The sequence below is a fragment of the Lathyrus oleraceus genome, chromosome 7 (genome assembly GCF_024323335.1).
Source record: "Lathyrus oleraceus cultivar Zhongwan6 chromosome 7, CAAS_Psat_ZW6_1.0, whole genome shotgun sequence".
Lineage (NCBI taxonomy): Eukaryota > Viridiplantae > Streptophyta > Magnoliopsida > Fabales > Fabaceae > Lathyrus > Lathyrus oleraceus.
The window spans coordinates 298,154,624-298,170,149 of record NC_066585.1 but is presented as its reverse complement, the minus strand read 5'-3'; the positions used below and the strand labels follow the sequence as shown (position 1 = coordinate 298,170,149).

Below are 15,526 nucleotides of genomic sequence, written 5' to 3'. Positions count from 1 at the left end.
GAGAAACCTACCAATGAACAATCATTACCTTTGGAATACCATAGTCCATACTTCGGAGTACCGGATAGGTATCGAAGTATTCGTTTGACGGCTTTTAAATGGGATTCCTTGGGACATGATTGATATCTTGCGCACATGCATACGCTAAACATAATATCGGGACGAGAAGCAGTAAGATAAAGTAGTGAACCAATCATACCTCTATACTGTTTTACATCTACTTCCTTACCGTCTTCATCTTTGTTCAAGTTTGTACAAGTAGGCATTGGGGTGTCTATGGCCTTAGCTTTTGCCATGTCAAATCTCTTGATAAGGTCCAAACAGTACTTTGTCTGGCTCACGAAAGTTCCTTCTTTGAGCTGTTTAATTTGCAGACCGAGAAAGTATGTGAGCTCCCCCATCATACTCATCTCGAATTCACCCTGCATAAGGTCTGAAAACTCTCTCACAAGATTCATGTTAGTAGATCCAAATATGATATCATCTACATAAATTTGCACTAATATCAAGTGCTTTCCTTGACGTTTAATGAAGAGGGTTGTGTCAACCTTTCCTCTTGAGTAGCCTTGATCGAGTAAGAATTTGCTTAGTCTCTCATACCAAGCTCTAGGAGCTTGTTTGAGACCATACAAAGCCCTTTTTAGTTTATAAACATGATCAGGATACTCATGGGATTCGAAACCCGGAGGTTGTGCGACATACACCTCTTCATTTATGTGACCGTTAAGGAACGCACTCTTGACATCCATTTGGAATAACTTAAAGTCGTTCGCACAAGCGGAAGCAAGGAGAAGGCGTATAGCCTCGAGTCGGGCAACCGGCGCATAAGTTTCCTCATAGTCGATGCCTTCCTCTTGGTTATACCCTTGCGCGACTAAACGCGCCTTATTACGGGTTATTACCCCGTTTTCGTCCAGCTTGTTCCTAAACACCCATCGGGTGCCGATTACTCGATGATCTCGCGGAGGAGGGACAAGGTCCCAAACCTCATTTCTGGTGAACTGATTAAGTTCCTCCTGCATTGATAAAAATCAGTGTTCATCGAGTAGGGCTTCTTTAGGGTTTTTAGGTTCCATCTGCGAAACGAAAGCGAAGTGATAACAGAAATTACTTAGCTTAGATTGAGTTGTTACACCCTTTGAGATATCTCCGAGAATGTTGTCGATTGGATGGTCTTTGGAAGACTTCCAAGCTTGAGGGAGATCATTGTTTGAAGGCGGATGAACTACCTCGATTTCCTCATGGTGTACATCTTTGTCCTCCTCAATTTTGACTATGTCGGGTTGATCAATCCCCGGCTCGCCACCTTTGAGTATGTCTTCGGTAGATGTACCCGCACCATGAAAAACACTACCCTTTCCAACGTTTCTCGGATTGGATTCATCAAAAGTGACATGTACAGACTCTTCTACAGCAAGTAATCGTTTGTTGTATATTCTATATGCTTTGCTAGATTGAGAGTATCCGAGGAAGATACCTTCGTCAGCCTTGGAATCGAATTTCCCTAAGTTTTCCTTTCCATTGTTCAATACAAAACATTTGCAGCCAAAGACATGTAAGTGAGAAACATTTGGCTTTCGCCTTTTAAAAGTTCATACGGTGTTTTGTTTAGAATGGGGCGAATGAGCACCCTATTCAGAACAAAACAAGCCGTACTAATGGCGTCGGCCCAAAAATATTTCGGTAAGCCACTTTCATTGATCATTGTTCTTCCCAATTCTTCCTGTCATACCCCAATTTTGTCCGGGCATATTTAAATATTCATAAAATTGTTTTCATTTTCCTTTTTGCATCATATGCATAGCATGACATACATTGCATCATGAATAACACCTAAAATATCAGTCAAAATGAATTTATTGAAAATACAGCCAAATCGGTTGAATCATTTTTCAAGAACAGGCAAAATCAGCAGTGAAGGTTTCAGTTATATCCTGACCGGCCTGAGCTTTTTTAATCGGTGCAAGTTTATTTCAGAATTTGAGGAAAGACTATATTTTTTTAATAAATATATTTTGTCCTGACTATTTTAGTATGGTCGATTTAATTTTCCGAGAAAATTTGTACTCGATTTCCATTTCTAATCGGTCCATGTTATTTTTGGTTTAGTTACTTATTTAAAATAATTGAAATCTATTCAAATTAAATATTAGTTAGAAATTTTATAAGTTTATTTTTTTAAAAAAATAAATAATAAGTGTAATATATATATATATATATATATATATATATATATATATATATATATATATATATATATATAGATATTCTTACATTGGATTCTAAAAGGGAAAAAAACAAAAAAAAATCATCAAAATCTCTCCATTCTGTACAAAATCTCAACAAACTCTCCAACGTCTCTCACAGCACACTCCCTCACGCCAACTCACTCACTCTCTCACAGAATTCCTCAGCTGGTTCTCATTCACTCATTCTCCATGCCTCTCCCTCATAAATCACTCTCACAAACCTCACACTCACAGAAACCACAAAAACCCTCGTCTCTCTTCTCCTTCTCCGCCGCCATAAACTCTTTCACCTTCATCTTCAACCATTTCGGTCTCCACCATCAACACCCTCAATCGCCCTCCTCGATTCCAACTACCACCATCAAAACCCTCACTCCATCTTCACCTTCATTCAACCCACGAATCAACAAAACCATCACCGAAAATCACCTCACAAACCCATCTGCCGTCCTTCTCTGATTCACACAACCTCCGCGATCCACCCTTCCATCATCGCCGCAAGACCCACCTCCCTCACAAACCCAAAACACCGTCGCCTTTCTTCCATCACAAACAAACACCTTCCAATTTCAATCTCCACTATTCTGTAAACACCGCCGTCAAATCCGCTCGCACCAACCCGTGTCCGCCGTTATTGTTATGTACGTGGTTCCAAATTGGAATCGGATTTTGAGAATTTTATTTTGATCCTGTTTGAAGCACAGATCGCATAACACAGTAAACGCGATAGGGTAACAACATCCGTCACTGACAACACTACTCAACGAGTCTCAACGACGACCTCAAATGGACGAGTACAACAATACCAGCTTGCATCTTCGACGTCATAGGGTTCGTCTTCTTTGGCTTAAAAATGAATTGTACTATGCGATTTTGGTTTGTATTTGTCGCATTTTGATTTGGTTGCATCCTTCTGTTTGTGTTCTTCTGGGGATTTACTGCGCTCTATTTGTTTTGTGTTGGGCTGTTTGATTTCTAGATTGAATAGATAATTTGTAAACCAACTGAATCAAGATGTCAATTAGTTGACTTCATGTTCATCATGTTACTTGATTTCATGCTTTAAACTCGGAAATCCTAATGATGTTACCTCAGTGATAGAGTCAATTTGTGTTGAGTAGGTTTTTAACTTCAATTTCGAAGTCGGTTTCATTTCATTTGCTGTTGGATTTCATCTGCAGAATTGTGAAGAAAAGTTTGTAGTGAAATTCTCAAGCGTTGTGGCAATAGCTGTTGAGTTCTTTAAATTAATTACAATCGCATGTTAAGCTGAGTTTTAATGATATGTTTTTGAGTTGTATTGTATTTATCTAATATGCCTGTCCAACTGATGCTGCTTGGATTAAATCCAGTTTTGAGTTTCAAGTTTGTGACAAATCTTTACTAGGCTAAGAGTTTAAATTGGCAATGTTATTTAGGATGAAAGAGTCATCTCCATGTAAATATTAGTGAGCATAGACCCTGTAGAGATTCATCAAGATACTGGACTTATTTGGTGAAGCCAATATGTGATATTATTATTGTTGTGGTTATTTGCTTCATTTCCTTGAAATTCGAAATAATCTTTGATCCACGGATTCGGTAATTCAATGCCGTTGTGCCGCCCAAGTTTTAATACATTAATTGTATGATTTCACCGCGTTATGAATTCACGAATGACATCAATTTTATTGTCATTTCGTCTAAACCGGTTTTTGGAGTACATTGTGACCAATTTCATTCAATCCATTAAACTAACATTGCTAAGATATTTTCTATCACTTTTAATTAAATTAAGTTGAATTTTGATTAATTAGTTAAATCCGATTAATTAAAATTAATTAACTTAATTAGTTTGATCCAATTCCAAACCATTTTTTCATAAATAAATTCAATTTCAATTCATCAACAACACAAACAAATTTCAAAAAAAGCACAAACCACAATTCTCGATTCAACATCGAGCCCATTTTAAAACACCCTTGTAAGTCGATTGCTCTTCGCATCGCCATCAACCTCACATAGCTTACTCTTGGGCTACCTTACAATGAAACCTACTTGGTTATTGATTAATCGAGTAGATGAAATAATACACTAAAATCCATTTCATTCTTAAATCACACAACTTCACATCATTTTTCCAAATCATTCAATTTCAAAAGGATTTTCTCTTTCAAACATAAACCTTGGGATGAAAAGGAAAATAGTAAGCTTCCGCTTCACTATCTCTCGACTATTCGAATAATTGGCGTACGCCATATTGCTCGGATTTTCGTCATTCAATTAAAACCTTAACAATCATACAAAATATCAATCATCTTCCTAAACTAGGGTAATACTCAAAATATATCTTTTTATAAATTTGGGATGAAAAAGGAGATAGGAAGCGCACGCCTCACTATTTCTCAATTACTCGAATAATTGGCGTACGCCATATTGCACAAGTTCTTGTCACCCGATTAAATCTTAAATCATACAATTTCAAATCACTTCTCAAAATCAAATATAATTTCCAAATTCAAATTATTCCAACCATGACACTAATAATCACAATATTTCAAATCATCTCTACAAATTCCAAATCCTTGTAATTCCATATTTCAGATGAAAAAAGGATAGGGGGCGTACGCCTCACCATCTTTCGATTATTCGAATAATTGGCGTACGCCACATTGCTCGAATCTTCGTCATCAAATTAAAACACAATCGAATAAATTCAAACTATTTTCGCAATCGAGTACGACATCTAAACATTTCTTTTTACAATATAAACTTCGGATGATAAAAGAGGGGAGGCGTACGCCTCACCCTCTCTCGATTATTTGAATAATTGGCGTACGCCATATTGCACAAATTATCGACTTCCGACTAAAATACTTTAAATAAACTTGGATAAGGGAATAAGTGGCGTACGCCTCGTTATTCTTTGAATAAGCAAGTAGGGGGCGTACGCCTCACTACCGTGCATATTCAACATCCACAAACAAACTTTCAAATTAATTCGAACGAGAAAAGGAATAGAAGGCGAACGCCTTATTACTCCTCGAAAGAATTGGACGATTGGTGAACACCACATTGCTCAATCTTTCGTCGATCTTCAAAAACATCTCAAACAAATCAACCTAACTTCTCGCCCCCGTGCGATCGAAACCAAACCAATCAAACCCAAACACATCAAATCAACTCGTCACCCCCGCGTGACCAAAACCCTTTCAAAAGAACACTGTTAATCCTTTCTAATGCGCACAACAAACCAGTGCTAGAGCCTCCCCCGAGAGTAGACAAGCCAGCGTTTAGCCGTTAGAACGTCGACCTACACAGTCGTTCATCAAAACAAAACCCACCAAATATTCGTAGTAGCCCGAACTACGAATGCTCTGATTTCCTTATTGCACTATAAGGATACGTAGGCAGGAGATTGCTGTATCTTCACGAGCACACTAATAAAAAACCTCCCATTTCCCCCTCCTGAGGTCTTCATCCATATCTATCATCAATTCTAATCACTTGAAGCAAGCAAATAACAGTCAATTAACAGTCAAATAGCAAAATCAGACTAAAAGGTTCCCGTTGAGTACAACGGACGTGAGGGGTGCTAATACCTTCCCCTTGCGTAATCGACTCCCGAACCCGAATATGGTTGCGACGACCATTATTCTTTTTCTTAGAGGTTTTCTCGATATTTCCCTATTCCTTGATTGGAATGAATAAAGTTCGGTGGCGACTCTGTTTCGAACAATATTTTTTCCGCGTTCCATCGCGAGGGATCGCATTATCATTTTTCGAGGTGCGACAGACTGGCGACTCTGCTGGGGACCCTGCTCCAAGCAAGAGAGAGTATAGCCTAACTTAGTTTAATTTTGCTATGACTGTTAGAAGATATTCTTTCTTTCCATGTTTATCTCTCTGCATTTTATTCTGATTACTTGTGTTTATGTATTGTGTTTTAATACTTTGATATGGGACTTGATGTATGTAGTGAGATAAGCTCCATACCCGAGCTTCGAGAAAAACTTAGAACCCGGAGTTGTGTAGTATTGAACCGAGGGGTGTACACCTCATTGGGACAATACGAAGACTCCACCTAGAGTAGATCTGTTTAGAGTTTCCATCACAATATGGCTAGCCCATCATTGTGGGGGAGGTTCTAAACACGATCCGTGACTCTAGGGACCTCGCCTTAAACCCAAGTTTTGTTTTCATAATTGGTGATTGTGTAGTATTGAACCGAAGGGTCTACACCCTGTTCGTGCAATACGAAAATCCCACTTAGATTAGATCATTTCAGAACTCCCATCACGATGTGGCTAGCCCACCATTGCGAGGAAGTTTTGAACTTGATCCGTGAGTCTAAGTTCCTTCCTTGAAAACATAACTTTAGAACCTACCTTTGGGGAATTTCTTGTGATCAGAGAAACCCGTGCTTCTTCCTTTCATCGTGACGTACTTGACGTATGAATAATATTGAGTCTGTATTCCTCTGCGAAAAACATGGCAAAATTTCATGCATTTGCACATCATCAACATGCATTGCATATCATCTCCCAGAAATAAAAAACTTACATCATACTCTATCTTTCTCCAGTAACGCTGACTACTCGACACCGGTACGAGACACGCCGCAACTACAAGATGACACTCGAACAGCTTGAGGCAAACCAGGTTTCGATGAGGACCGACATTGACTCCATGCAGACAAAGATGGACCGCTTGCTGGAAACCATGTTACTCTTGGCCCAGAAGGAAAAAGAGGCTGAGACTAGCGCCTAGAGGAGGACCGATCCCCATTCCTGTTCCTGTTCCCATGGACAACATGAACCCCCACGAGCATTCTGCTACATCTGCTCGCCATGGATCCATGATGGGTGATGAAGATCCGTATGACGCTTTCTTCATGCCACAACCCGCCAAACTTGCTGTTGGAGGTATTCCAGACCCAGCTGTTAAGAGACTCCATGCTCTGGAAGAGAAATTCAAGTCCTTGGAGATTCACACTACTCCCGGTTTGGACGCCGTTGATATGTGCCTGGTGCCAGGACTCGTGATCCCCCAAAAGTTCAAAGTCCCGGACTTTGACAAGTACAAAGGGATCAGTTGCCCTAGAACTCACCTCCGAGCCTACTGTCGCAAGATGGCTGCCCACACCAGTAATGATCAACTCCTGATTCATTACTTCCAAGATAGTCTCAGTGGAGCATCCTTGGAGTGGTACATACAACTAGAGAGAGGTCAGGTCCAATCATGGAGAGACCTTGCTGAAGCCTTCCTAAGGCATTATCAGTACAACACTGATCTAGCACCCAACCGCACCCAGCTGCAAGACATGACTCAACGCAACAACGAGTCATTCAAGGAATACGCCCAGCGGTGGAGAGAGCTTGCAGCTCGTGTCCAACCTCCTCTTCTTGACAAAGAACTAATTGATATGTTTATGGGAACCCTGCACACCCAGTACATGGAAAAGATGGTAGGATCCAGCTTCCCAACTTTTGCTGAGGTTGTCTCTGTAGGAGAACGGATTGAAAGTCAAATCAGGAAGGGAAAGCTACCTTGCGCCGCCAATGCTTCAAGTGGGATAAAGAAACCTTATCCTAATCTCCCAAAGAAACCTGAAGGTCAAACCAATGCCATAATGGGAGGAGGGGGATATAGGGCACGTCCGTATGCTCCTATGCCTTACGATCAGGCTGCCGCTGTCATCCCGACACCATATCAGCCACCCTATCAACAACAGTATCAACAGCCTTATCAACAGCCGGCTTACCAGCAGCCACATCAAAATTAACAACAACGTGCTCCACAACAACGTCAACCCAATCATCAGAGGGCAAGAAGGCCAAAAAGACATTTCGATCCTTTGCCAGTATCATATAGCAAGATCCTCCCCTACCTGCTAAAGGATGGATCGATTGTTCTGAAGGAGATAACACCTGCAACTCCACCATATCCTCCAGGCTACGACGCCAATGCTCACTGTGAGTATCACATGGATGCCCCAGGGCACACAATAGAGAATTGTAAGGCTTTCAAGCACAAGGTCCAGGACCTGATTGATAGTAAGGCAGTTACATTTACGCCAGTTAGGCCAAACGTTGCAACGAACCCCATGCCAGCGCATGCAGAGTCAAGTGAAGCTCGAAGGTAAAGCTTCCCACCGGCCTGAACAAGCAGAGCAGATTCTGACGAAGAATCAAGAGATGAAGTCTGTTGCTTTGAATGAAGGCAATCATTATGCCATTTTTACCATTTTTGCATTCTTGTCATTTGTTCTTGATTGTTTAAGTACTGTATGCTTTAAACATTGTTATTTGTATTTGGTTTTGTTAATGGGATGATTATGCACGCTTTGAATCAATCTTTCATATTCACTCATCTATCACATTTGCAAATCACAAGCACATACTTTTCCACTTCACCTCCTTTATCGCACTATTGTTAGTAAATGTTGGAAGGAGGATGACGAAAATACAATACTCATAATTGTTGATCGTATGCTTTCGGATAAAACCCTACTAATGATGTACAGGCATTGTTTCAAATCCCCAAACACTGGAGAGATAAGGAGTTAATCCCTAGTCAACCACTTCGAGCCTAGAAGTAGGAGTTTCTTTCGGATCTACAAACCCTTACGCTTAACCTGGGGCAGGGTAGTGTTCAGTTAACTTGACTACACTTTCAAATTACAAGGTGAAATATCCTATACAAGGATCAACCACATGACATTCCTCACACACATCCTGAAGTGTCAAAGGAACCATACAAATCCAAATTTTATGTCGGTTGTTCTTTAATGACCAATGACTTGGCAGTCACAATTCAAAAAAAAAAGAATCAAAGAAAAAGCTCGTTAAGTCCAACACCCTGAAAGGAGACTTAGGCAAAAATAAGGGCAATCCCGATGGATTAAAGCTTCAAACAAAGCGGTCCATGCAAAAGTTAGGGATCAAAACAAAAATCGAAAGAGACAATGAAAGTCTCCAACAAAACAAAACAAGATTCAGTGACCACCATACCAAAATCAAAGGGTCACCGACATCCAAAAACGAAATAAGGTGGCTGCCATTCCAAGAGACCTTGAATCACCATCTTTATCCTTACACCTGCAAAAGACGAATGTGTGTGAATTAACTGAACGTAGGATTGGAGATCATCATGAAGAAGGGGTGGGTTAAAATAAACTTTAAGCCTTATATCCTTTTGTTTCAATAACCATGAACCAAGCCACCTTACAACCTTCAAAAGACCTAATTGAAGTAAGGTTTGTTCGGAAAGCATACTATAGCAAGGTTGAGTAAACTGACTCCGAGAGATTTGCTAATATTCTATTCTCACTATATCATTCACACACTAGCTAAATCAGCACCGCGTTTGGACTCTTGGTCCACTCGTCACACACTACCACAACACTTCCAAAATGAATGATTGTTTTTCAAAACTTACATAACTGTTGCATTAAAATCACCATCTCTTGAATAACAATTCTTAATTGTCAAACGGTACTTGACATCGAGTAAATTCCAACAAGGGGCAATTCAAAAGGCACTTGATCTTTGGTGCTGACACGAATCAAGACCATCCTATGAATCAGGGGCATGGCGTCTTTCTAATTATGTTGACTGAAGAAGTAGTCAGTATAAGACAAATCTCCAAGCATCGGTTGATCAGGGAGGAAAAACACTTCAATACTCAGGACGTCTAGAGCAAGTTCCCCAAAGGCTAATCAGGGGCAGACCATTGCAAGATTCAGGAGTTGGGAAAAACAGACTCAGACCACGTCATCGGATAACCACTCCCAAGGTTTCCTTTCAAGGAGAATTCCTTTGAACACCCTATAATCAGGGGCAAAACGAGTTGCAAGGGGCAAATTCCCTCCATATCTTTAAGCCAGTCAAGCAGATTGCGTCAGACAGTAGTGACTGCTTGAATTCACAACCAAGTTGTCGAAAGTCCATACCAGTACAACAAGAATCCTTGGGGCACATCAAAAGCATAATCATCATGCGTTGATCACGTCGCTATGCTCAGTTACGGGCTGGCCAAACGCATCAGAAGAAGAAATCGAGATCTTCTCAAAGACAAATACACAACATATCAGCAAGAGATCAAACTTGGAGCATCAAGCATATCCACACCTATTGCGTGTTCATCATATCATCAACTACCAGGTGTCGGGAAGTCAGATCCGTTTACCAAACAATAGTCCAATCCACATTGACAATTACCAAAAATCCAAAGCCCACCTTGGTGGCACCTTCACAAAAGCAAATACAACCATCACTGGTTTCCAGAAAACACATTGCCTTTGGAAAGGGGGGCCAATCCCAAACAAACTAATCATTCTTTGCATTCAAACATGCATCACATGCATCATATGCATCACCTCATTACATAACGCATACATGACATTTACGCATATAGCACAAATCAAAATCCAAGGTTTAGTCGTAGGCATCCAGGCCAACCCTCAGTTGAGTCATTGTTTTTCTCTGAGTGAGTTCTTACCCTATTATCGGGTGTTCCCCATTGAGTTACATCCTTCAACCTTTTGTTGATAAGATGTTATCCTCAGCTAAGTCAAACAATGTTTCTCCAAACACTGACCGTGTTTCGCGTTGAGCGTCCCTCATTGAGTCGTTTCATGTAACCTTTTGTTGATGGAAACTACACCTCCCTAGAGAGTATTTGATCTGTAACCTTTTGTTGGTGGATACCCCAAGCAAGTCTTACCCAGTAATGTTCCAACACTACCCAGCAAATCAGGTTTACTGAACTTTGACAGTAGCCTTATTTTTCCAATATTTTTCTCACTATCATCCTTTTGGTGAAAGTCCATTGAGGAATAATAATTAATCATCACCCTGTTTACGGTAACCGTTATCCTTTTGGTAATGGTAAATCTTTGACGTTTGTGGTCTTACTGTCATCCTTTTGGTGTCAGAGATCCTGGAAGCTTTGGGTCCAACCTTCATCCTTTTGGTGAATGGCGACCTCTCATTGTTAAAGCTTGTTGTCATCTTTTTGGTGGTAACAAGTTTTGTCGTGTGATCTCATCGTCATCCTTTTGGTATCGAAGATCCTTGTCATTTTGGTTCAATCATCATCCTTTTGGTGATGACGTCCAGTTCAATCTAAATATCATCCTTTTGGTGATAGAGATTATAAAGCTTGGTTTGAGCCATTATCCTTTTGGTGATGGTGACGTTGGGAAAGTCCAAACCCACTGTCATCCTTTTGGTGTCAGCAATATTTGAAGTTATTATAACTTATTATCATCCTTTTGGTGGTAACAAGTTTCGAAGTTATGATCTCACCTTCATCCTTTTGGTGCTGGTGATTGTTGACTCATTATCATCCTTTTGGTGATAACGAGTCTTGTTGTTTGTAGTACCTTCATCCTTTTGGTGATGGTGACTATTGACTTGTTATCATCCTTTTGGTGATAACAAGTTTTGTTGATTGGTCTTACCTTCATCCTTTTGGTGACGGTGACCATTTGAGTTATGGGCTCATTATCATCCTTTTGGTAATAACGAGTTTTGCTTGATCCTACCTTCATCCTTTTAGTGATGGTGATCAATTGCGTTGTGTACTTATTATCATCCTTTTGGTGGTAACAAGTTTTGTCGTTTGACAATACCTTCATCCTTTTGGTGATGGTAATTGTTGACTTATTATCATCCTTTTGGTGGTAACAAGTTTGTGTCTTGATCCTACCTTCATCCTTTTGGTGATGGTGATCAATTGTGTGTGTGCTTATTATCATCCTTTTGGTGGTAACAAGTTTTGTCGTTTGACAATACCTTCATCCTTTTGGTGATGGTGATTGTTGACTTATTATCATCCTTTTGTTGATAACAAGTTTGTCTTGATCTTACCTTCATCCTTTTGGTGATGGTGATCAATCGTGTTGTGTGACTTATTATTGTCCTTTTGGCGATAACAAGTTGTGTCTTTTAATTATACCTTCATCCTTTTGGTGATGGTGATTGTTGACTTATTATCATCCTTTTGGTGATAACAAAGTTTTGTTTTGATCTTACTATCATCCTTTTGGTGATGGGGATCCTTTGAGTTGTGTGACTTATTATCGTCCTTTTGGTGATAACAAGTTTGTTGTGTGATTATACCTTCATCCTTTTGGTGACGGTGATCATTGAAGTTATTTGACTTGTTATCATCCTTTTGGTGATAACAAGTTTGTTGTGTGATTATACCTTCATCCTTTTGGTGATAGGTGATCATTGAAGTTATTTGACTTATTATCATCCTTTTGGTGATAACAAGTTTTGTTGTTGAATCTTACCCTCATCCTTTTGGTGACGGAGATCTTTGAAGTTGATGAGTCAACTGTCATCCTTTTGGTGATAGCCTTGATATTATACTCTCTGTAGTGGGGAACTTAATCAGAATAACCATCATCCTTTTGGTGACAGACATTATCCTTTTGGTGATGGAAATCTTTGGATTGTATCTAACTTTCATCCTTTTGGTGATAAGCAAGATTGGTTGTTGATCTTACCATCATCATTTTGGTGACGGCGATCTTTGTTGTATCCACTATAACCATCATCCTTTTGGTGATGACTACTTTTGGAAGCTCGGTTTATCCATCATCCTTTTGATGATGACAATCCTGATAATCATAGTGAATTACTATCATCCTTTTGGTGATGGCGATTAATTCTACTGTCATCCTTTTGGTTCCAGAAAGCATGTTCAGTTTTTGTCTTTGCATCAAAAACGACATGAGCAATATTTGCATGTCGACTCGAGGGTTGGCATTGATTTGGCATTCTACCCCTATTACCTTGGTGCTGTTAGAATCCATTGCATTTGCTTTCTACATCTATTCCATTGCATTTCAAAGGACAAAATTTGGATCTTTTTGTATTTAATTACCTTCTACCACGAATGTATGAACACTGTCGTCATTCTTACCTTCTAGTTCAAGTTAATTAAATAGGGGCAGCTGTCATACCCCAATTTTGTACGGGCATATTTAAATATTCATAAAATTGTTTTCATTTTCATTTTTGCATCATATGCATAGAATGACATACATTGCATCATGAATAACACCTAAAATATCAGTCAGAATGAATTTATTGAAAATACAGCCAAATCGGTTGAATCATTTTTCAAGAACAGGCAAAATCAGCAGTGACGGTTTCAGTTATATCCTGACCCGCCTGAGCTTTTTTAATCGGTGCAAGTTTATTTCAGAATTTGAGGAAAGACTGTATTTTTTTAATAAATATATTTTGTCCTGACTATTTTAGTATGGTCGATTTAATTTTCCGAGAAAATTTGTACTCAATTTCCATTTCTAATCGGTCCATGTTATTTTTGGTTTAGTTACTTATTTAAAATAATTGAAATCTATTCAAATTAAATATTAGTTAGAAATTTTATAAGTTTATTTTTTTTAAAAAATAAATAATAAGTGTAATATATATATATATATATATATATATATATATATATATTCTTACATTGGATTCTAAAAGGGAAAAAAACAAAAACAAATCATCAAAATCTCTCCATTCTGTACAAAATCTCAACAAACTCTCCAACGTCTCTCACAGCACACTCCCTCACGCCAACTCACTCACTCTCTCACAGAATTCCTCAGCTGGTTCTCATTCACTCATTCTCCACACCTCTCCCTCATAAATCACTCTCACAAACCTCACACTCACAGAAACCACAAAAACCCTCGTCTCTCTTCTCCTTCTCCGCCGCCATAAACTCTTTCACCTTCATCTTCAACCATTTCGGTCTCCACCATCAACACCCTCAATCGCCCTCCTCGATTCCAACTACCACCATCAAAACCCTCACTCCATCTTCACCTTCATTCAACCCACGAATCAACAAAACCATCACCGAAAATCACCTCACAAACCCATCCGCCGTCCTTCTCTGATTCACACAACCTCCGCGATCCACCCTTCCGTCATCGCCGTAAGACCCACCTCACTCACAAACCCAACCCACCGTCGCCTTTCTTCCATCACCAACAAACACCTTCCAATTTCAATCTCCACTATTCTGTAAACACCGCCGTCAAATCCGCTCGCACCAACCCGTGTCCGCCGTTATTGTTATGTACGTGGTTCCAAATTGGAATAGGATTTTGAGAATTTTATTCTGTTCCTGTTTGAAGCACAAATCGCATAACACAGTAAACGCGATAGGGTAACAACATCCGTCACTGACAACACTACTCAGCGAGTCTCAACGACGACCTCAACTGGACGAGTACAACGATACCAGCTTGCATCTTCGACGTCATAGGGTTCGTCTTCTTTGGCTTAAAAATCAATTGTACTATGCGATTTTGGTTTGTATTTGTCGCATTTTGATTTGGTTGCATCCTTCTGTTTGTGTTCTTCTGGGGATTTACTGCGCTCTATTTGTTTTGTGTTGGGCTGTTTGATTTCTAGATTGAATAGATAATTTGTAAACCAACTGAATCAAGATGTCAATTAGTTGACTTCATGTTCATCATGTTACTTGATTTCATGCTTTAAACTCGGAAATCCTACTGATGTTACCTCAGTGATAGATTCAATTTGTGTTGAGTAGGTTTTTAACTTCAATTTCGAAGTCGGTTTCATTTCATTTGCTGTTGGATTTCATCTGCAGAATTGTGAAGAAAAGTTTGTAGTGAAATTCTCAAGCGTTGTGGCAATAGCTGTTGAGTTCTTTAAATTAATTACAATCGCATGTTAAGCTGAGTTTTAATGATATGTTTTTGAGTTGTATTGTATTTATCTAATATGCCTTTCCAACTGATGCTGCTTGGATTAAATCCAGTTTTGAGTTTCAAGTTTGTGACAAATCTTTACTAGGCTAAGAGTTTGAATTGGCAATGTTATTTAGGATGAAAGATTCATCTCCATGTAAATATTAGTGAGCATAGACCCTGTAGAGATTCATCAAGATACTGGACTTATTTGGTGAAGCCAATATGTGATATTATTATTGTTGTGGTTATTTGCTTCATTTCCTTGAAATTCGAAATAATCTTTGATCCACGGATTCGGTAATTCAATGCCGTTGTGCCGCCCAAGTTTTAATACATTAATTGTATGATTTCACCGCGTTATGAATTCACGAATGACATCAATTTTATTGTCATTTCGTCTAAACCGGTTTTTGGAGTACATTGTGACCAATTTCATTCAATCCATTAAACTAACATTGCTAAGATATTTTCTATCACTTTTAATTAAATTAAGTTGAATTTTGATTAATTAGTTAAATCCGATTAATTAAAATTAATTAACTTAATT

General features: G+C 39.1%; 2 long non-coding RNA genes across 2 annotated transcripts; both read left to right on the top strand.

The window, feature by feature from the left end:
- The first annotated feature begins 2,287 nt into the window (after positions 1 to 2,287).
- LOC127101120 (uncharacterized) lies at positions 2,288 to 3,781 on the top strand. Its single transcript, XR_007794568.1, has 2 exons — positions 2,288 to 3,080; positions 3,431 to 3,781. It is a non-coding gene; the product is annotated as an uncharacterized LOC127101120 (long non-coding RNA).
- A 9,955-nt stretch (positions 3,782 to 13,736) lies between these two features.
- On the top strand, positions 13,737 to 15,236 carry LOC127101118 (uncharacterized). The gene is made up of 2 exons (XR_007794567.1): positions 13,737 to 14,526; positions 14,877 to 15,236. It is a non-coding gene; the product is annotated as an uncharacterized LOC127101118 (long non-coding RNA).
- Positions 15,237 to 15,526: the final 290 nt, after the last annotated feature.